Source organism: Cornus florida, unplaced genomic scaffold (assembly GCF_030987335.1).
Source record: "Cornus florida cultivar Cherokee Brave unplaced genomic scaffold, ASM3098733v1 CherokeeBrave_3.0.0_Hap2_Chr09, whole genome shotgun sequence".
In the NCBI taxonomy this organism is placed as follows: Eukaryota; Viridiplantae; Streptophyta; class Magnoliopsida; order Cornales; family Cornaceae; genus Cornus; species Cornus florida.
The window spans coordinates 50,525,743-50,548,886 of NW_026775579.1; the positions used below are offsets into that span (position 1 = coordinate 50,525,743).

Here is a 23,144-nt window from a genome sequence, read left to right on the forward strand (position 1 = left end):
GGACAGGTGGTGTGTGATAATACTAGTTACTACTTAGTGGATCGAGAGAGAGAGAGAGAGAGAGAGAGAGGGTGATGACATTAGCTAATTATAGAAGAAAGACTGATATTTAGTTCGTAGGTCATAGATCATATATATATATATATATATAGAAGGAACAGTATTTGAGTAGGAATAGGATAAAAGTGGATTTCGATTTGGATTTGGAAGCACTTGGGTACTAAACAGCATGCGTGTACTAAAGGCTTACGAAAGAATCCTAACTCTTTTAGGAGTGCGACTCTGATTTGGAAAGTTATAAAAAAATAAAAAAATAATTCTCAAATGGAAATCGAAGAAAATCCACCGACTTGACGAGTCCGTCGTCAACCGAATCGCCGCCGGTGAGGTCATCCAGCGGCCCGTCTCCGCCGTCAAAGAGCTCGTCGAGAACAGCCTCGATGCCCACTCCACCTCCATCAACGTCATCGTCAAGGACGGTGGCCTCAAACTCATCCAAGTCTCCGACGACGGCCACGGAATGCGAGTAACCCCTTACTCTCTCATCTTCTCCCAATTCACTACACTAGATACATATATACATATAGAGAGATTGATTCTGGAATTTATTGTCGTAGTGATTATTGTTGTTGGTTTTGATTAGTATGAGGATTAACGGATACTCTGCGAGAGGCATACGACTTCCAAGTTGTCTACATTTGAAGATTTACAGTCGATTAAGTCGATGGGGTTCAGAGGAGAGGCGTTGGCCAGCATGACCTATGTTGGTCATGTTACCGTCACTACCATTACCAAAGGCCAATTGCATGGTTATAGGTATGAATTGTGGGCCCCGCCTGTTCGATTAAAGGTTCACATAAAGCTGTTTTTACTCTTATAACTTTGGTTGTGACATACAAATATAACTGTGGATGAAGGTTACATATATTACGTACAAGTTACAATTCTCCCAAGAAAGGGGAAAAAGAAATATTGGATGTGACTTTGTGTATCTATATTTTTAGGGATCTGTTGTGTCATTTATCTTGCATTTGGCTTCAATTCTGTTTTATGGAAATTGTAATTTTTTTTTCTTTCTTTTTGTTGTTTGTGTGCATTTTGTTTTAGGCCTTTCTTTGCATATGATTTTGCCACATGCATTGTCTCTGGCATGCATATTTATATATTTCTGAAAGTGGAAATGTGTCGTTCAGGGTATCATACAGAGATGGTGTGATGGAGCATGAACCAAAAGCATGTGCTGCTGTAAAGGGAACTCAGATAATGGTATGGACTGGATCTTTTGCCTTTCTCAACAAATATGAGAAAATCATTGCATTAGAATAATTGTGGATGGGTTAGGAAAATGTGAAAAACAATTGTAGGGGATTAAGTACTGAAGTTTGAGACTGAGAAAACCGACGACGCCCAATAAATTTAACAATAAGGAAAGAGAAAAACAAAGCTGCGGAGAAAGGAAACTAATATGTTATGATTGTAGAATTATTTGGAGTAGTTCATGACTTCCCCCAAAAATATGAGAATTATAAATATTTTTGGGAAATTCATTGGTCATTGTGTTATTTGAATTGTAGGATACACTGTAAGTTCTATGAGACAAGTGTAATTTACAAAAATTTTTTGCTCTAATCTATTTGTCTTGGATGTTGTCGTTTTTTATCAGATTGAGAATTTGTTTTATAACATGACTGCTCGGAGAAAAATACTTCAGAACTCTGCTGATGATTATCCTAAAATTGTAGATATCCTTAGCAGGTTTGCCATTCATCACATAAATGCTAGCTTCTCCTGTAGAAAGGTTTGTCTTTTCACCATTCGTGCTCGTCTTTATCATGTTGTAAACTTTTCTTTCTCTCCTAACTTCTTTAACCTGATGAGAGATATTTCTTCATATTACTCTTCAATTGTATGCAGCATGGAGCTGCTAGAGCAGATGTTCACTCAGTCGCCACGTCCTCAAGGCTTGGTGCGATCAGATCTGTTTATGGGGTGTCAGTTGCTCGCAATCTGATGAAAATAGAAGTTTGTGATGATGATCCATCTACTTCAGTATTTGAAATGGATGGTTTCATCTCCAATTCTAATTATGCTGCGAAGAAGATAACAATGGTACTTTTTATCAATGGTATGTATCAGCAATATTATACTGGGATAAGATTTTTAATTTTGTGGTCTGTTTTTTCCCCCTAAATGGAATTGTATTGAAAAGAAAACAAAAAAGTACAGGAGGAGAAGTGAGGGCCTACCCTCACATTACAAAACTCCATTTCCAGTAAACATAGAACAAGAAAATAAGAGAAGACATCAAAATAAAAAGCATTACATCCCATGCCAATCAGAAATCGAAATTCCTGCAATATAAAAAAATCCCAAATTACCTTTGTTGCCGCAGCTGAAGCAAAAGATATTGATCTCTGATGAAGTGCCAAGTTCCTAGCCTTCCAAATGCCCCAAACTGCACTCGTGAACACCATTCTACAAATATGATTCTTCTGAGATTTATCTTTGAAAAGCATTGACTCCCCCACTGAATCAACTGACCAAAGGTGGAGCTGGAGGGATAGACCCTCCAATACAAGCCACGATACACTGTCATACTTCTTGGGCAAAAATGCATTGCCAAAAAAACTCTTTAACTCTCATGAATGGATAATATGTTTTGTTTGTTTGTTATGTAAATATAACTCTATAACTCTCATGAATGGATATGTGGTCATAATCAAACCAATGTGCTGAATATTTAATTACCACACCATCCTTTTATAACATATTCAATCACTCTGTTATTTTATTTTATTTATTTATTATTTTTCTTTTTACCAAGTACATTGCCGACCTCCTGAAATGAAATCCTGGCTCCGTCTCTATGGGTCACATCTCGTTCTCCATCAAGACTAGTAATGCTCAGAGTGTAAAATTTTAGGGAATTTGGAAGATGTTCATAAGTTGTCTTATCAAAAAGGGAACATGTTAATAAGATTGGTGTAAATGAAATGTGGGTGTTGAGATGGACGTGTAGCAAGATAACAAATGTTTCGGATACAATCACAGAAAGTTAGAAGTAGAACCAATTGATGGTGAAGTGAAAGCAATTGGCCTAGAATCAAGATGGTTTTGCCATGCGTTATTGCAACCAATGAGGGCACTATGAAGCAAGAGTGAAATGTCCATGCCATAAATGTGTTTCTAGGATAAGGACATGGTGGCTCAGAGCAACTGAAACGTTGGAGCTGGATAGAGTGGAATGCTGAAGCATAAGTCATATGGTTAACCCCAAATGTTTGGAAGAAGACTTTAGTTCTAAGTGGAACAGGACCAATTATCTATAACTTGAGCCTAGTTCGAGTTTGTTGTGGGCTTGGACTAATATTTATATACTTGGTTTGGGCTTGGGCTGAGGCTACAAAACCTTGACTGACGTGCTTGAAGCTTATTATTTTAAATTATCTGTGTGAACATGTGAAGGTTTTATGCATGTAAAATAAGAATAATTTTATTGCTTATGCATTTGTGTAGACAATGTGTTACCGAGGGGTACTACTTGGTAGAGGTCGCATAGATTGCTTAACTTCATCGAGTATACCTTGAAATGAAATGCCAACTAACTGTATTTGAAAAAAGAACCAGTAATATTCTCTGCTGTTCTTTTTATTATTGATTGTTTTGTACTGGAATTTTTTATCTATTTAAGTTCGAGTGTTAATTTGAACATTGTATGTGGATATGCAGGTAAGTCTTTTGAATCAGGAAGTTATTATTGAAAAGATAGAGTCTGCTGTTGAATCAAAATTGAGAAACTCCAATGATGCAAGGACATTTCAGGAACAGGTATATTGCAAACTTGGTGTATGAGCTCAAGTAGATACTTTTCAGCATTTGATAAGAAATTTTTTGGTTCTTTAAACTCAATAAACAGTTTGATTACTGCCCCTTGTATTACCTTAATGAGCTTTATGTAGGAGGGTATAATAACAGAGAGAGGGCACAAGTCATTCATGTTTCCTTCCATAGGACATGCTAGATTTTCTGGTGTTCCAAGTTTTGGTTTCTACGTTCTATATCTCTTTTTGTACCTAAATGTTCCATACTCTAGTTTACAATGATCTTATTACAAAATGCTGTATGATGGTGCAAAAGCACCAAAATAACCTACGCTATAAATTACTGAAAACTAGATTTATTCCTACCAACCAATATGACCCCTCTTATGTCGCTCGATAGGCTAACATTCCATAACTGCACTTGATCATGGAATGCAGATACCAAGTCATTTTTTTTTTTTTTTTCTTAAGTAATAAATAAATAAAAAGGCGTTCAAAAGGGGAACGCATCCCTTAAACAAAAGTGGAACCGGGGACTAAGGCCCTAAAAAATCCAAAAAACTAATTAAATCATTGGAAGAGGAGCAAGAACTCCTCTTCACATAATTGAAAAGAGAGCAAATAATGAAAAGTTTCAGCGTCGCCGTAGACGACTCATTCCCTTCGAACATTCTACTATTTCTCTCCTTCCAGATGCACCACCAAACTCAATGTGGGACAATTCTCCAGTAATCGCGTACATCTCTTCTCACATGACATCCTCTCTAAGCATGAATCAAATCCTTAGAAGAACGTGGCATTACCCAACGCATGCCAAACAGCCCAAGAATAAGTTTCCAACAGTCGTGCGCCACGGGGCACAGTGCATGAGGATATGATCAACTGACTCACCATCTTGCTTACATAGGCAACACTAATTAACAAAACAATTCCCCCTTTTCCTCAAATTATCAATCGTTAGTATCTTATCCCATACAGTGGTCCAAACAAAGAATGCCACCCTAGTTGGAGCCATAGAACGCCAAATGGTCTTCCACGAAAAGTCAAGGCTATCAAAATTAGAAAGACATAAGAAAAAAGATCACACTTCGAAACGACCATGGGAAGAGGGAATCCATGTCAGATCGTCCTTACCCCTGCCAACTCCTTCATGCCGATACAACTAATCCAGAAGAACACATACCTCGTCCAACTCTTAATCCTGAAAAGAACGCCGAAAGTGCACGTCCCACGTAATCCCACTATTATCAAGCCGATAATAGTCAGCTACGTAGGCGTGTCTATCAACTGCAATACTGTATAGTTTGGGAAATGTACGAGATAATGGCTGGCCACCACACCAAAGATCTTCCCGGAAATGAACACATCTACTGTCACGAACTTTGAATCTGATATGAGAAGAGAAGACATCCCATCCCTTCCGAATGAATTTCCACACCCCGACTCCTCCCACAAGAGAAACCGGACGGGTAGACAAACCGCCAAACTCTTTCCCAAACCAACATGAGACTAGCCTTCGCTAAGGATGATGTCTTTCCCTCCTATATCTCCACAACCATTTGCCCAGGAGAGCTTGGTTAAAAGGAACCAATCTTCTGATGCCAAGACCACCCAACTTCATAGGCTTGCAAACTTGCTCCCATTTGACAAGGTGATAACTCTTCTCCCCTTCCACCCCAAAGGAAATCCTTTTGAATTTTTTCAATACTATCAGCAACGGAGCACGGGATTTGGAACATAGATCAAAAAAAATTTATGGGAAGGCTCGATAAAGTGCTCTTTACAGGAGTAACTTTACCCCTCTTAGACAAGTATTGCTTCTTCCATCATGCCAATCTCTTCGCATACCTGTCAGTCATAGGATCCCAACTCCCCGCTCTCCTAGAAGAAACCCCTAGGGGCAAACCCAAATAACTAATGGGAAAAGAACTCACCTTACACCCAAAGACTGCAGCTAAAGAAGAAATATCCTGAACATTCCCTACCGGGATAAGCACGCTCTTAGCTACGTTAACCTTCAGCTCGGAAACCGCCTGAAAACAATCCAGGATGCACCTCAAATATCTAAGTTGAGACACATCAACATCACAGAAAACCAGGGTATCGTTCGCAATAAGTAAATGAGAAATCTCCACCTGATGGACTAAATATCTTCCCACCCTAAAGCCCTTAATAAGACTAAGATCCTTTGCCCTTCGCATGAGTCTGCTTAAGCCCTCCATAACAATTACAAAATGGACAGACGATAAAGCGTCTCCTTGTCTTAAACCCCGAGTACACCCAAAAAAACCAGCGGGAGATCTGTTCACAAGAACTGAGAACTTGACAGACGAAAGACATGTCTCAATTCATTTCCTCCATCTACTTCCAAACCCCATTCTTTGTAACAAATATAGTAGGAAATTCCAATTCACATCATCATACGCTTTCTCAATATCAAGTTTGCATAAAACTCCAAGAACACCACTTCGCAATCTGGAATCCACACATTCGCCTGCAATAAAAACTGAATCTAGAATTTGCCGTCCTCCGACAAAAGCATTCTGGGAATCCGAGATAATCCCATCCATTACTTCCCTCATCCTTAGAGCAACCACCTTAGCCACGAGTTTGTAAATACAACCCACTAAGCTAATTGGTCTAAAATCCTTAATGTCAGAAGCGCCTCCCTTCTTAGGGATAAGGGCAATGAATGAGGCATTTAGCGACTTTTCAAGTCATTCTACTGATACCATGTCATTATTTGAACCCAACATCGCAAAGTAACCTAATACCATCTCAATAGATAGGTTAAGCTTTGACGTTTGTATATCTAAATAGTAGCAATGTAATTGCAAACGTGGGACACTTATAGCGTAGATAAGGTGTGGAACAGTAGTTTTTGTTTTTGTTGTTGTTGTTTTTTTTTTTTTTTTTTTTCTTTAAAATGGAAAATAGTTGCAAGTTCTTCTGACCTGCATTATCTATTGAGTTCCTTTCTCTCTCTCTTTCTCTACTTCTGTCTATCTATCTTTATCCTTCTCTAAATTAAGAATTCGTACTTCTTGTGCTGGTGCTGTTTCTGCTTTGCTCTGCATTTTGGGGAAATACGTACTTCCAAAACGTTTCCCTTATTTTGGACATCTTTGGTTTCATGTATGAGGCAGAGCCATGATCCCTCTCCATCCAGTCTTGTGCCTACAACTATTAGTCCACCTTCTGGTATGCAGAATTTTTTCTTTTTTATTTCTGTTGGCTGGACTAAACTCTTGGCATGTCTAATAAGTATATTTGTTTGTTCCATATTATTGCCTCGTCCTTTATAGGTTCAAAATTGTAAAGGTTCCAGTGAATAAGATGGTACGGACTGATTCACTGGATCCTGCTGGAAGGTTATATGCCTACTTGCAAGCTAAGGCTCCTGGTCAACTTGAAAGAAACTGTAGCTTGACCTCTGTGAGATACGTTCTATATGTTCATCCATATAACTTCAATTACTCAGACAGACACTTCTATACGCTGTTACAGATGGGTGTGAAAATTGCATAAGCATTGATAGTTAGCAAACCATGTGGAGCAACTGTTTAGTCAGTATTTCTTTATGTGGAATATAAATAAGGATCGTTATTATTTTTACTCGTTATTATGTTTATTTCGGGATTAGACCTACTAAAATCAAAGTATCAACAATGGAATGCACAAATCCAATTTAACACAGATGAGAGCCGTGACATCCAAGGTCCACTAGCTTCATGATCCTCCGCGACTCCTTGATCCATGATCATTATGGTTCTGTGACCCTTAATTGTTTGACTTTTGACATTATGATTTCATAATTGAAACCTCCTACTGCAGTGATGTTGTTGTGATCATTAATTCAATTGCACACAAATACCATAAATATACACCAGATAGTGCAGGCTCGAGACTAGTTGATCATAATAGAGTGACACTACCCGGAGATATAATGAGCAAAACCCATGATATCATAATGATAAATTCCTCTTTGTTATAGCAGAAGATGAAGGAGATAATGTTTTAATATCTAATCAAGTTAATTATTAAAATTCTCTGCAATTGAGTTTTAGAAGTTGAGTAATTGGAAGATGTAGCCAACTTCTAAAAAGTTCTATCAAGTTTTTGGGTGGATATCTGGAGGATAGTTTGGTTGGTTATAGACTGAAGGTTCATTTTGTAGGGAAACGTGCAAGTTTTAAAAACTTTCTGAGGGATTTTCATACATAAATCTTAATTCATTTTATATATTTAAGTTTTATGCAAAACTAAAATATGATGTATCATTCAATTAATAGATTGAATACTTACATCAAGGTTTGAGTAAACTTAGATCTCTCCTCTAAAGTGAATGTTCTCACTTATTGTAGATCCCTTTGCTACATGCCTTTTCTATGAATCTCCATCTTCTTGGTAATGGTCTTGTCTTTAGAAATCACTCATAAGCCTTCATGAATGACCTTGGAAAAATAGGCTTGTGGGAGCCTCTATTAGATGAGAATACAAACCCTAAAAATATAGAGAGAGAAAATATATTTTTCGTTTTTTTCTCAAAAGTGACCCCTAAAATATACATGAACCCATGTATATATAGGCAACATAAAAATAAGAAAAGGAAATAATAAATCCTTCTCAATCTCTAATTCACATATCTAAAATCTAATAGGACTCCAATATCAAGTTGGGCTATGAGTGAGAACTCTATTGGGCTTATTATTTTCTTGACTACAATGAATTAATAATTGACCCGGTCCATGGACCCAATTCAATTAATTTCTACTCCACTAAAAGAAATTAATTAAACTCCAATTAAATAATAAATAACCTCTAAGTCAATGTTGCACTTTGACCCCTTTATGCATAATTAGTTATCGGATAAATAAAGTCATCAATCCGACTACTTAATTAATATATTTATTTTGGTGTATTTGATTATTTCTGGCTTGATTACAATAAAACATTTGTTTGACAAAAATAATAATTTAAATAAATAAATATATAATAAATCATTTTATCTAAAAACACACGAAGACCTTCGAATTTACTTTGTGATCAACCATAATCAATACAAAATAAATACAAGTAGCAATGATGCAAATATTGAAAATATAACCCTCTAACTATTAATTACATAATTACCTAAAGTGCCGGTATAAGGATTCCGAAGATTCTGCCGAACAAATCAAAGTAACAACTAATTAATAAAAGAGTCTATACTTCTCTCATGATTAAGAGTCAAATGCCATGACGGTGATAGGGAGCAATTGCATACGACGGCTCTCGTAATATTTCTCAACCTAACGCGGATCTAGTTCAAGTCTTAGTTAATAATGAGTCCATCTATAATTATCGATTATGAACAATTTATAATTACTATTTATATTCATGTATTGATCGCCATCACATACATATATAAATATCTCTTGTAATCAAATGGATACTATCAATTCCATAATGAATCGAAATATAATACATTGAATTAACCAATTATATAAATTATAAATATTTCAGATATGTCAGGAACATATGTCACTATAATCCAAATAGGAATTTGCTATGCCAGGGCATATAAATCTCAACAGCTCCCACTTGCCCTCATAGCCAATTCGAATTGCATCTAACTTCAATGTTATCTAGGCGATGATCAAAACTATTGATTGATGACACCTTTATTAATGGATCAACAAAGTTATGTTCCAATGTAATATTCTTGCCACGAGTACATTTTCTTGCCAGATAATATCATGTAGGACATGATACTTCCTCTCAGTGTACCTTGTCCCTCTATGGAACCTTGGGTCATATGTTTAAACTACTTCTGCACTATTGTCGCAATATAGCTCGATAGACAGGCTAGTATGCTCCACAACCTCTAAATCAGTGAGATCAAACCAAAAGGCTTTCTTTGCTGCCTTTAAGGCTGCAATGTACTCCACCTTCAGGTTTGAGTTAGTAATTGAAAATTGCTTAACAATCTACCAACTAATTTCCCTTCCATTGAGAGAACATACACTAAGTCATGAATCTCATAGTATCTATATTTGATTAAAAATCAGAATCAGCATCCTATATTTATAAAGTTTTGACTAGGTTTGGTATGCAAAACTCAAAGAATGAGTTCTTATTTTATTGACATGGATTGCTCTCTAGTAAGTAGTTGTTCAAGACTAGCAGAGGAGATTGAGCAAATGAGACTGTACTAATATGCTTCGGCATGTGGGATTCTCATATATGCCATGGTCTATACCAAACAGGACATCCGCTACAAAGTAGGGATAGTTAATAGATATCAATCCAATCCTGGACTTGATAATTGGTCTGTTGTGAAAAATATCATAAAATACCTTAGGAGAACCAAAGATCTCATACTCATTTATGGATGTGATTTCCTTTTAACCTGATCTTGCAAAAGCTTGATCCTAGGAATATAACTTACATCTTAAAGATCTTTCATTTCAAAGTAATTAAACAACTACTTCTTTACTGATGACGAAACTTCCACATCATTCTAAATAAGTAGGATGTCATCAATATATTTAAAGAATTAGAAAAATAATGACATTACCCTGTACACACATGGTTCATTCACTAAGAAATCTTCTGATATCCTTTTGTAGATTAACTTACCTTCCATAGGTATCACCCTACTAGAAAGTTCTACAAGATCCCAGATTTTATTAGAATACATTAATTCCAACTCTGATTTTATAGCAACTTGCCAAAATGATCTATATCCATATCAGTTCACGCTTCCATGTAGCTTACTGGGTTTAACTTATGTTTAACAGGGATGTCCATAAAGGTCTCACCTAAAACCATGATTCTGTCGGATTAGATGATAATCCTTCCACTACATCAATGTACCGATGCAGGAATCTGTGTACTAAATGATGCCGACGCATCAATAGGGAATTCATATATAATTCTTAATTTCTATAATAAATGTGTTCATATGTGGTACAACTGGTACTAATACCATATTCTCTAACATTATGCTACTAGGTATATGATTCATAATATGATCCTCCTATAGATAAATAGTGAGTGTAAACAATCAACTTTTATCATTGAGATCATAAAATAATCCATCCTAGTGCCTTTAGAGTAGCCATCAAATCAAGCATGCCTATGATCTGCTTCCAACTTACTTGTCCATATCAAATGCACATGTGCAAGACTACGCCATATGTGCATGTGATTCAAACTAAGATTTAGTAAAAAACACAGCTCAAAAGATATCCTTGAGACAGACTAAGATGGAATTCAATTCATAATGTGCATCAATATCGTTAAGGCTAAACTCTAAAATGAAAAAGATAATGAAGCATAGTTGATCATAGATCTAACCATGTTAAGCAGAATTTTGTTATTCCTATTAGAGACCTCAATTTATTGAGCGTCAATTACGGAAAAACTGGTACACAACACCCTCATTGACCACATAGTCTTTGCACTATCCCAAGAAATACTCATATCCACGATCAGATCGAAGTCTTTTGATAAGTTTCCCTAATTTGTGCTCCACATCAGTCTTAACACTTCCGGAATATACAAAAAGTTTAAGACTTGTGTCGCGTCAGGTAAATTTATCCAAAACGTGAGTAATCTTGCTTGGATGTTCATAAGACCACACATGTCAGTATGTATCAACTTCAATTGTTCTCTATGTCTATTTCATTTGGCTGATTAAAGCGCTTAGAGTTATCAATCATTCAATACAAGATTCACAAGTTGGCTTAGGCTCCCCTGCCTCACTAGGTAATAAACTTTCTTCGACCAATCTTTGAATCTCATTTTGACTGATCACAACCCAAAAATAGACACTAAAAATACAATGAGTCAAGAATAACAAATTTTCTCTTAACATTCAATCTAGAAGATGCAACATTAGTTTTTATATCCTGCAAATATTAAGAGCTGGTGGTTATAGTATATTAACCATCTTTCAATGCACCACAAGTAATTGCACATCTATTCAATTTTATAAAAACAGTTTTACCAAAAGTAACAGCACAGTTTTTTTAAACCAAAAGTGAAACAAGAATGAGATTGCGTCTAACATCTGTGCATAAAGATAGTTCTCTAATACTAATATCCTTATACTTTCTAATTTCAGATGTAATACTTCCACTGACTTAGCTACAACCTTAGCATCAGGTCAAAAGACAAATAAATATCCATATCATCGAGGCTTCTGGATTTCTGAAATCCTTGCAACGAATTGCAAACATGTTTAGTGGCTCTAGAATCTATCCATCAGGAACTAATAGATACAACCACATAACATGACTCAATGATTAAATATACATTTTCCTATGCCACGTCATTGCTTAAACAGTTCGTCTTTTAATGTCTTAATTAGCGGCAAAAGAAACAGTTTCTTTCGCCCTCAACATACACTGCCTTATTCCCTTTAACCTTTTGGATACCCATGTTTTGTGCTAACCTAGTCCTATTATCATCCTTCTTCTTTCCTTTGCCCATCCACTTAGGCCTAGAAGAAGATAGTATAGACTAGGTTAGATTGATAGGAATGCCTATACTTTTGATTATCCCTTCATATGTTACCAATTCTATAAGAATATCAGCGAGTGTGAACTCAAACTGGTTCCTTATTTAGTTCACTCTAAAAAAGTTGAACGAGTTTTGGTAACAAGGCAATAATTATGTCAACTTGAAACTTACCACTCAAGTTAGCCCTATTGACCTCCAGTTCAATTTTTAAAAATAATAAACAATCATTTTCCAAATTCGATCTTTTACTGGAGATCCTTAGGCTATCTTGATGGTATTTAAATCTGACATAGTACTTAGGCATATGCTCTATCTAATCTCACCAAAACATCTCATTGAGATATAATATGATGCTTGAAGCAAATAAAATAATACAAATATTAGCTTTGCAGCGTATTTGAGATAAACTCTAGAATGTTGCACTAAGCCATATCATTTGTCGTATTTCACTTATTGAAAGCATTAATGTTCTCTTGGGTATCTTGAAGTAAAAGGGAATTAGGTATGGGAGTAGTAAACACATTTTGTACCCTTACATTGTGAGTAAAATATCGAAGTTCCTTTTTTCAGTCAGTATAAATGAGGTCCAATTATTAAAAGCATTAATATTCTCTTGGGTATCTTAAAGTAAAAGGGAATTAGGTATGGGAGTAGTAAACACATTTTGTACCCTTACGTTGTGAGTAAAATATCGAAGTTCCTTTTTTTAGTCAGTATAAATGAGGTCCAATTACATTGAATATAGTATCAAGCAGATAAAATAGATTAGACATAAATAATTTGAATATTAATGCATTTATACAATATGCAAAGTAAAATATTAATAATACATGCATATTTAAAATTAAAATGAGTTTGTCAACCACATAGTATAATAAATCTCAATAGAATAAGAGTTCATTATTATTATTGGTGAACAATCCCTTTTAATTAATGTGGGTCCCTTTACTTCGTAGCATAATAAATCACACAATCAATACGTCAATAACTTATCCTGATAGAGGAGTTCATTATTACTATTGTTGAGATTCATTTGCTATTATGCGAGTACTTCCATTAAAATATTTGTGGATCCCTTAACCACTATATGAATAATCAGATAACCAATACGCCAATAACTTATTTGGTTGGCGAAATTCATTATTGCTTTTGGCGAGCAAATCCTATCATTTTCATATCTCTTAATACAATACCTTGTCTATCTATATGAAATGATTCCCGATTATGTTGTTTAGCCTTTCTAAAATCACCTACTGTAGACCACTCCGTTGGGGAGCTAACACTATTGATTTTAGATTGAGTGTATAACGTTATTAATGCTCCAATGAAAAATAAAACATTAAATATCTTGTCATTATAATCTATACTCTTTAAATCCTGCGTAGGGCCTTATTTTTAAAGATCTAATTACTATGAACATTTAATATTTTTATTTTCATGAGAAAACCATTCTTGTAATTTTTAAACTCTTCAAATTATGCGTGGGGCCTTATTTTTGAAGATTTAATAACAATGGTTATAATAACGAATGCCATGGGGTAATGTATAAAAATCCCTGCTCCCACTCAATTTTTAATCATTCATAATTAGGGTTTTCAATTTATTCATTTACATGATATGATGCATGCAAAACGCCTTGATTTTAATCCAATTAAATTTATAAAAATATCTAGACTTTTAAATGATTCACTAATATTTAATTTATGGCACACTTTAAAAATAATTTTTTGTTTCCCAATAAGTGCCCTCTAATTAATTAGTAATCAAATCCAATTAATTTTCATAATTTAATTAATATAAATCAAGCCATTTAATTAAATATCATGGATCCAATGCATGAATAATAATTAATAAACAATTATCTATTCCATGCATTTCATACATCGCATAAATAAATAAATAACAAATAAAGCAAATAAAATGGCTAATGGATTTAGCTTTTAACATTTAATTGCTCTAAGTATTGTGTAAGGGTCCTCAAAATAAGCCTAGAGATCCACCGTCAGGTTCTGTGAACCTGCAGGAGCCAAAAACAAGCCCTGACACACACCGACGCGCCCACGCGCCTGAAGGGTGCTGGAATGACCAGCTCGTGTTTCTCACGCGCCTGGACGCGCTTGTGGAAGCTTACAGAGGGTGGCATGCGCTGCCACACACCATTTGGCGCTTGTCCTAGCTGGTGTGTGGTCCTCACACGCCAGATGCTTGTGCACATGGTGTGCACTCTCTCCCGCGAAACACTTGATCTTTACTCCTTTGTTGACTTTGATCCAAGGGTTGTGCATGCGGTTGCACCTTATTTTGGTGGACCGCGAAGTACTGGATCGAATTTCCTTTGTTCCGGCATTGCCTTGCCGCTGCCGGCGATACTCCGGTCGCCAAAAAATCACAGAAAATTGTAGAAAATTAATAAAAATTCCCAGAAAATTAAATTAAGCCCAAAAAATTCCAGAAAAATTCTGAAAAATTCTGAAAAAATTTCAAAAAATTTCAGCAGCCTAATTTAACCCTTTTGGACCTTCTTGAAGCTTAATAGCATTCTTTGATGAAGATTACATGGCTTTAAAAATATTTATAATTTCAAATACAATGGAAAAAATTAAATTATATCATTGAACTTTCAAACGGCAAAATCAAAGCCTTAATTACATTCATCCAAAGATAAAATTACATTAATTTAACCTATAAGTTTCATCCATAGCCCAAACATACAACATCATCCATTCGCAATTACACATACATCATCATGTATCAATATATATCAACATATATCAATAAATTTATATATGCAAAAAAAATTTGGATCCATGAATGATGATTTTCATAAAAAAAACATGATCTCTAGTAATGAATCAAACCATACTCTGATACCACTATTGGGAAACGTGCAAGTTTTAAAAACTTTCTGAGGGATTTTCATACATAAATCTTGATTCATCACATAGAGACAAGTTTTATGCAAAAATAAAATATGATGTATCATTCAATTAATAGATTGAATACTTATATCAAGGTTTAAGTAAATCTTAGATCTCTCATCTAAAGTGAAAGTTCTCACTTATTGTTGATCCCTTTGCTAGATGTCTTTTCCATGGATCTCCATCTTCTTGGTAATGGTCTTGCCTTTAGGAATCACTCATAAGCCTCCATGAATGACCTTGAAAAAATAAGCTTGTGGGAGCCTCTATTAGATGAGAACACAAACCCTAAAAATCTAGAGAGAGAAAATATATTTTTCCTTTTCTTCTCAAAATTCACCCTAAAATATACATGAACCCATGTATATATAGGCAACATAAAAATAAGAAAAGGAAACAATAAATCTTTCTCAATCTCTAATTCACATATCTAAAATCTAATAGATTCAAATATCAAGTTGGGCTATGAGTGAGAATCCTATTAGGCTTATTATTTTCTTGGCTATAACGAATTAATAATTGGCATGGACCCAATTCAATTAATTTCTACTCCACTAAAAGAAATAAATTGAACTCCAATTAAATAATAAATAACCTCTAAGTCAATGTTGCACTTTGACCCCTCTATGCATAATTAGTTATCGGATAAACAAAACCATCAATCCGACTACTTAATTAATATATTTATTTTGGTACCTCTGCTTATTTCTGACTTGATCACAATAAAATATTTGTTTGACAAAAATAATAATTTAAATAAATAAATATATAATAAATCATTTTGTCTAAAAACACACGAATGCCTTCGAATTTACTTTGTGATCAACCATAATTAATACAAAATAAATATAAGTAGCAATGATGCAATATTGAAAATATAACCTTCTAACTATTAATTACATAATTACCCAAAGTGCCGGTCTAAGGATTTTGAAGATTCCGCCAAACAAATCAAAGTAATTACTAATTAATTAAAAGAGTCTATATTTCTCTCATGCTTAAAAGTCAAATGCCATAACGGTGATAGGGAGCAATTGCATACTACGGTTTTCCCAATATTTCTCAACCTAACGCGGATCTAGTTCAAGTCTTAGTTAATAATGAGTCCATCTATAATTACCGACTATGAATAATTTATGATTACTATTTATATTCATGTATTGATCGCCATCATATACATATATAAATATCTTTTGTAATCAAATGGACACTATCAATTCCAGAATGAATCGAAACATAATACATTGAATTCATCAATTATATAAATCATAAATATTTCAGATATGTCAGGAACATATGTCACTATAATCCAAATAGGAATTTGCGATGCCAGGGCATATAAATCCCAACACATTCTTCTTTAGTCTTCTTTTCCTCCCAACCTAAAATGGAGATTATATAGCGTTCCTTCCATGTTCATAAATTCTGTCACACTCCCGATCCTTCTAAATTTACCTGTACTAGGTGAACCTTTATTTATTTTTGACCAGCTTCATTAGAGACTTTGCCTCCTAGGAGACATGATTAGTCTTGTCCATTGTCATCTGGCCAATTCATTTTCTATCACATATATCTGGCGTTGGTTTATTTTGGAATTTATATCTCCTTGAGAAATGTTCTCAGAGATTGGTTTTAGAGGGCACTTTGCTGTAGTGCAAAACGACCTCGCTGTAGTGCACTTTGCTTCTTTTTTGCTTTCCACTCCTATAATTTCTTTAGAATATAAGATCAAATTCCCTAATAGTATTTTTCTAGTCACAAGTAAGTTTTTGTTGTATGTATACTTATATCAAAGAACTTAAGTGCAAGTCTTCTGTTTGACAGAGGAGGAACCTAAAGGAAACTGCAGATCTTACTAGTGTTCAGGAGCTTATTGATGATACTGATTGTAATTGTCATTCTGGTATGTGTTAACCAAACTTATCTTTGTTGACAATGAAACAATATCGTAGATTTAAACAAATTTAACTAGTGCATCCTACTAATATATAGCTTTACAGGTCTGCTGGACATTGTAAGACACTGCACATATATTAGGACGGTGGATGATGTTTTTGTGCTGTTTCAGTATAATACTAACCTATATCTTGCAAACGTAGTGAACTTGAGGTAGTTATACTGTTTTACATGTTTCCTGAAATAATGTGGAATCAATTATAGAACAGCTAAGTATGAGGAAAATTTTCTGGCCAAAATTCACATTCATTATATTTGTTTCCAAAACCTTTGTAATCGGTGAAGTTAAAAGATGCGCTCAATTTTACTTTCCACTGATGAAGTTAAAAAGTGCACTCAATTCTATTTTCCGAAACTATTTTGTGCCATCTAATTGTGCTTTGTTCTTTAAATTCTTACTCGTTGAGGGAAAAAATCCCCCCTCCAGTAAGTATTGTCCACATCATCACACTACAAATTTATATTAGATTCAGCAAGGGCCCGATCAGTATCAAGCCCAAATCGAGAGAACCCAATCCGAAACAAGCATAGGCAAAGTCTTGCTTCCATATGACTGCTGACTCAGGCCATTCGGCCCATTTACTAAGCCCAGATGCATACAATCTTATTCAGGCCTAGTGAAGACGTCAACAGCCTGGGGCGCCAAGGCTGAACTCCAAGCCCATATACCAAATCGTTTGGATCAACCCACAAGCAGCCCAATCTCAATTAAAGGTAGACCAGTCCCGCTAGACAAAAGATTTAGCAAAGAAAGCAAGTTCTGTGCAAGGAAAGTTTTACATGGAAAGAATTGTAAAAAGGAAAGAATTATAATTGTAAAGAATGTCATATATGGAATGGATTGGAGGGCAAGCCAGGTGAGTCCTACCATAATTTCACCACCTTGTTTCTTATAAATAGAGGCCTAGACCTCCAATAAAAGCATCGACCATTATATGCTTATCTCTGAGTATTATAATTGCTTGTTTTTTGAGTGAGTTGTATTTTTCTTTTTATTCTAATAGAGAGAGAAATTTGGCACCTACACTTTGGCACCGTCTGTGGGAAATGTATAGAAATATACTCCCACCTATGTTTCAAATTGTCCCTGTTTCCATGATCTAGAATGTCGAACAGAGAATCAACAGCGGCTAACCAGCAGATGGAGTTGATGCAAAAGATGCATGAAGAGTTCTTGCACCAATTTGAAACACTTCGTCAGGCGAACGAAGCTAGTATAGCCCAGATTGCATTGCTTCAACAGCAAAACGACACCTTTCAAACTGCTATGGCTCAGTTGATATCTCAGCCACCACCAATTGATGTGGCTGCACCTCCTCCTAGCCAAAACGCTCTTCAGGTTAATGAGCCTTAGGTCAGTAGGGTTCGGCCTAATGAAGTTCGACCCAACGAGGTTCAGCAAGAGCAAAGGACGAGGTCCGAGGCAGTTGCTTTAGACAATCTTCCTCGTCGCACGCGGGACGAATAGGCTGAGTCCAACCGTAAGCTTACGGTATGGTCTAATGGTGTTCCAGATGGTGTAGGAGTAAAAGAGGCCTTTAACGAGAAGAGACTCCTGAGAGTTCAAACACCTGCCGAGATGGCCAAGGAACATAAGAATTCTCTCGTGAAAACACCATTCACTGACGATGTATACCTTATTGACAAACCTAAGAAATTCTATGCCTTCCTTTACCCAGTTTAACGGTACGGGAGATCCTTCTCGGCACCTAGATTACTACGCACAGAAGATGGCTCTGGATGATCACAATGATCCATGGTTATGCAAATTTTTCCCTACCAGTCTAACAGGAGTTGCGCTGGAATGGTTCAGGAATAGGTCACACAAATCCATTCCAGACTATGAAACTCTGAACACTATGTTCTTGGCGCAGTATTGCAGAAATAAGAAGCAAAAGAAGAGCATTGCTAGCCTCTTCACTCTAAGGCAAAAGAAAGGTAAAACATTACAGGATTTTTTGTCCAGATTTAACATGGAGGCTTCGGAAATAGCAGATTGCCATCCTGCTACCACAATAGAGACGTTCAAACTTGCAATGATTCAGGGAACTAAGTTCCATACATCCCTAGTTAAATATTCCCCTCCGGATATACAGACTCTCAATGCTAGGGCACAGATCTACATCTGGCTTGAGGAGAATGTAGCCTACCGAGCGTAACATGCCACCCTCGTCACAGTGGAGAACAAGCATCAGGAAAGGGTTTCAAATTCAAAAAGCCAAAAAAGCTAGCACACTTCAACGCCAATCATTCAGGTACCTAAGAAAAGGCTAAGGATAGAGGAAAGATTCACACCTCTTCGCACAACCTTGGCTCGGCTATTCCAAGAGAATAAGATGAAGTTTGTGGCCCCTCAGCCAATAAAGCAACCTTTGGAACAGAGAGACAAGAACAAGCATTGTGCCTACCATAGAGAATACAGGTATACAACTAATGATTGCAGATCCCTTAGGTGGTAGGTGGAAAACATGATAATGAGAGGTGAATTGGCGGACTACCTCACAATAAAGGAGTACGTGAAGCCCCGGGAGGTCAATCATCGGAAAGTCGAAGGTAATCAAGTGAAGGTCATCCATGCAATACATGGAGATCGGAGGATGATCAAGAGTCAAAGGAGGTATATAGATCCCGACTGAGGACAGCCCATAAGCTAAGAAAATTATCCTCAGTGAACACTATCGCTTCAGGAAGCGTCAATGTTGGGTTCGGCAATGGAGATCTATCCTCAATTCAACTCCCCCATGAGGATCCGTTGGTCATCAGTCTCTTGGTGGCAAATTGCATGATTAAGAGGGTTTTGATAGATCTAGGTAGTCATGCCAATATAATCACAAAGGCAGTCTTTGAGCAGTTGAAGATTCCGTCATCATCAATTCGGCCCACATCCAGCCCCTTGATGGGGTTTGATAGCACAAAGGTGGACCCTCTTAAGGTAATTAACCTATTCGTGACTGCGGCAAAGAGGACACTAAAGGAGAACTTTATTCTAATGGAGATCCATCCTTCTTATAATCTTATTATGGGAAGAGGCTGGATCCACCGAATGAACGGGGTTCCATCTACCCTTCATCAAGTGATGAGATGCTTGTTGCTGGACGGAAAAGAGGTTATTGATCTTAGGGGAGATCAATTCGCTGCCAAAGAATACTATATGTTGGCACAGAATGAAGCAAAGAAGGTAACAAAATAGTCCTAACCAATTGCACCTCCTGGGAGCATGTCCAAATAGCAATTACAGAACCTTCTGCCTAGGTATTTGAAAGCAGAGGATGAAACCGAAGCTGCAAAGCCTACTGAGGAGTCTCTGGAGGCTGTTGAAGTAATCCTTGGCGATCCTCAGAAGGTCACCTATATAGGTTCTTCCCCCACAGCCGAAGAAAAGAAAGCATTAATTGATGTCATTCGACGGAACGCAGATGCATTTGCTTAGGAACATTCAGATATGATAGGAATCAATCCTTTAGTCTTATGCCATAGCCTGAAGGTGGATCTGGTGTTCAAACCAGTCAAACAAAGGCACATAAGGTTCGCTCCTGAGCGCAACCGAATTATAGCTAAAGAAGTAAGCAAATTGCTTCAGGCGGGCTTCATCCGAGAGGTGCACTACCCACAATTGCTCTCTAACGTGGTGGTAGTCCAGAAGAAGAATGGAAAATGGAGGGTGTGCATAGATTTTACCAATCTTAATAAAGCCTGCCCTAAAGACAGCTTTCCATTACCCAAAATAGATTAGATAGTTGATGCTACTACTGGTTTTGAAAGGCTTACATTTCTTTATGCATACTCCGGCTATAACCAAATCCCTATGAATCCAGAGGATGAAGAAAAAACTGTTTTCATAACAGAGAAAGGCACCTACTGTTATAGAGTTATGCCCTTTGGACTCAAGAATGCTGGGGCAACTTACCAGCGCCTTGTTAACAAGATCTTCGACGAGATGTTGGGAAAGACGGTCGAGGCCTATATCGACAACATAGTGGTCAAAAGTGTGAAGAAGGAGGAACATCCTAAGCACCTCCAAGAGGTCTTCGACACTTTATGAAGGTATGATATGAAGTTAAACCCTTCAAACTGCTCCTTTACGGTTTCTTCAAGACAGTTCCTTAGCCATATTATAAACAAAAGGGGAATTGAGGTGAGTCCGGCTCAGGCTCAAGCCCTTATACAAAATCAAGAACCGAAAACCCGCAGGGAAGTACAGGTTTTGACAGGTCGAGTCGTAGCTCTCAGTCGATTTATCTCTCGATTGTCAGATAAATGCAAACCATTCTTTGATGCAATAAGGTCCAAGAGCAAAGATATATGGGGACCTCAACAGCAAGTTGCAGTAAGGGGTATTTTTTGATGCAGTAAGGGGTATTTTTTGTGTTTAGTTATCCATTCCCCACTTTTGAGAACCCGAAAGTCAAGATTGAAATTGTGGACTCCATCACTGTCATCAACACTAAGGTCAGTAGGCTCACATCACTAGTGGACCAATCCAAATAGTGGACGCTTTTTTTTTTTTTCTGTGTGGAAGCGAGTATTGTTCATGTGGAGACAAATCCCTCTTAAGCATTACGAATTGTTTTTCAACGTTAACCTCTATAAAGGACGTTGATATTAGCTCAAACCACTAGTGGACCAATCCAAATGCTATTTATTTTGCCATAAAGTACTTTTGGATATTGGATAGTGGAGGAGCTTATTTGCATTATTGAGTAGGAAAGGACCTTGATATCATAATATTCTTATTCAGAGAGTACAATTACTGAAAGATAGTTTATTTCCATAATTAATTGATTAGGAAAGATTTCGGACTAACTCAAATATTCCCACGCCCAGTTGAAGCTAGGATTAGGAATCCCTATTGTTTTACCACCTCTAGCGTAATAGCATTTTATATATACGAAGTATGTAGATCGATTGATCATACGTAACTTCTCTCAGTACGCTAGAACTAAATGTTCATCATGAGATACACCTGGGTGAAAAGGGCTTTAAATTGAGTCCATAATAAACCTCATCACCAAATTATTTGGAAAATTAAGCTAAAAGAAGAAAAACTTTTCTATAACTCAAGACTTAAAATCAACATCTAGAGAGCTTCTCAGTTGGTGACTTTATCAGCCTATTTGTGAACTCAGAGTTATTCAGCATCCAATATACTTCTCAATTGGTGACTCTATCACTTGAGAAGTAAATTCATTTTTTCTGGCAGGGTTATGCTTGTGGGGATGAAGCTAACATGCTTCAAAGGCATCTCTTTGGGACATCTGTGAAGATTGGTGTTGGTGCAAACCGGGCTGCTACAGCTGCTTGTTTTCTTGAAAGATATGGTTTCATGAATCACTGTCACGGTACATATTTTGAGAGACTTGGTTTTGACCCAAAAGATGGAGATCATGGAGGATTGGACAAAATTGGGGCTACAATTCTAGATGATGGAATGCAGGTAGCTATACTCTTGCTGCTTTTTTGTATATCTGTGGCTGTGAACTTGTGATGCTTTTTTTAATCCCATTCTAGAACATTTTCCTTCTCAATGATTTTATCCTCTCACAATATTGATCTTCTGTGATTCAAAATGTATACTGTCTCTTTCCATGTAATAATCCTAGTTGATTTTATTTGTTATTCGTAATGGTGAATGGGATGCTGCCATAGGGAAACCGGCCATCAATTATTTCCACTTGAACCATTAAGGGAACCTTTAACTGCACTTAGCTGGGCAGATGTTGTTGTTGTTCACATGCTGACTTGGTAAAAGAACATTGAACTTACAAGTTCCCATATATATTTTTTTTTTTCTTTCTTCAAATTCCTTTTCTTTTAAATTTATGCGTTTTTTAAGGGAAAAGACATGAAATGTTGCTTTTGTTTTAGCATGTCATTTTGTCAACAATATTAATAGAAGTTAATATATTACTATTTCCTGATTTATAGAAGTTAAGGTTGATAG

General features: G+C 36.3%; 1 pseudogene; it reads left to right on the plus strand.

Annotated features, from left to right (window-relative positions):
- The first annotated feature begins 301 nt into the window (after positions 1–301).
- LOC132272600 (DNA mismatch repair protein MLH1-like) lies at positions 302–22,819 on the plus strand (annotated as a pseudogene).
- Positions 22,820–23,144: the final 325 nt, after the last annotated feature.